Below are 1,466 nucleotides of genomic sequence, written 5' to 3'. Positions count from 1 at the left end.
TATAATGAGATATTTTATATCATCTTTTTTTTCTATGTCTTTGAAATCAGGTGTGTATTTGACACTTGCATTACATCTCAATTTGAACTAAGCACATATAAGTGCTAAATTACAAGTGGCTATCATATCAGGCAGTACAGTTCTAGATTCTAGAACCTATCTAGATGTTCTTTCAATGGCCTTTTGCAGTTTCCTTTGCTTGAAGTAGAGTTCCTTTACCTCTTTTGAAAAGTATATATTTGATTAAGCACTTGACAATTCAAAGATTGGCAGTTTAAATGCACCCAGTAGCTCCATGGAACAAAGATCTGGCGATCTATTTCCATTAAAATTGTTGTTGTTGTTGTTATGTGCATTGGAGTCAGTTCCGACTCACAGCGACCCTGTACAGGGTTTCCGAGGCTGTAAATCTTTACGGGAGCAGAAAGCCTCATCTTTCTCCCGCGGAACAGCTGGTAGTATTGAACTGTTGACCTTAAGGTTCGCAGCCTGATTCGTTGTTGCTGTTAAGTGCTATCAAATTGGTTCTGACTCAAAGCGACCTTGTCTAGGGTTTCCGAGGAATAGCTGGTGAATTTGAATCACTAGCCTTCTGGTTCAGTCCAATGCTGATCCTACAGCACCACACCAAGAGTCCATAAAAATTATAGTCTAGGAAACCCTATAAAGGAGCTCTGGTAGCATAGTAGTTACAAGTGGGCTGCCAACCTTAAGGTCAGCAGCTTGAAAATACCAGCGGTTCCGCAAGAGAAAGATGAGGCGTTCTGTTTCCATAAAGATTTACAGCCTCAGAAACCTGTGCAGGGTTTGGAAACGACTCAACAGTACTTAATAACAATAACAGGAAACCCTATGGGGCAATTCTACTCTGTCCCATGAAGTCAGTATCTGTTGAAAATGAACTTAAAGTCACCTAAAAACAACATCATCATCCAAATTCATATAATGTATTTACATATGTAATATTATACGATGTATGTATAAATGTATATATGAAATATACAATAGGATAAATATTAATATAATGAATACCATGCACCCATTACTTCTCACTATTTTGAACTTTCTAAATATCTTCTGAGTCTAATGGGTTTCTTTCTTGATTTTATCTTCTATTTCCTTGACTGTTTTTACGACTTACAATCTCCTCATTTTTGAACTTTACAAGGTGTTATAATACTGTATATATGTAACATTTCCCCCTCTCTTAACATTACATTAATGGAATTCACTCATGTGTAAAGGCCTAATTCATTCATTTGATTACTATACATTATTTCATGATAAGAATATACCTCGCTATATAGTTTATCAGTTTTTCTGTCATAGATATTTGGGCTCTGCTTTTCTTGGGACTCCTGATTCACATGTGAGTCTTAGGGCTAACATTTTCTGCTATTCATAAGGTTTTCAGTGACTGAAAATATTCAGAAGTAGTTCATCTCTCCTTCTTCTTAGTCTGTCTT

This window comes from Chrysochloris asiatica, unplaced genomic scaffold, assembly GCF_000296735.1.
Source record: "Chrysochloris asiatica unplaced genomic scaffold, ChrAsi1.0 scaffold00048, whole genome shotgun sequence".
In the NCBI taxonomy this organism is placed as follows: Eukaryota; Metazoa; Chordata; class Mammalia; order Afrosoricida; family Chrysochloridae; genus Chrysochloris; species Chrysochloris asiatica.
The sequence above is the reverse complement of the archived record's forward strand: the minus strand, read 5'-3'. Positions refer to the sequence as shown.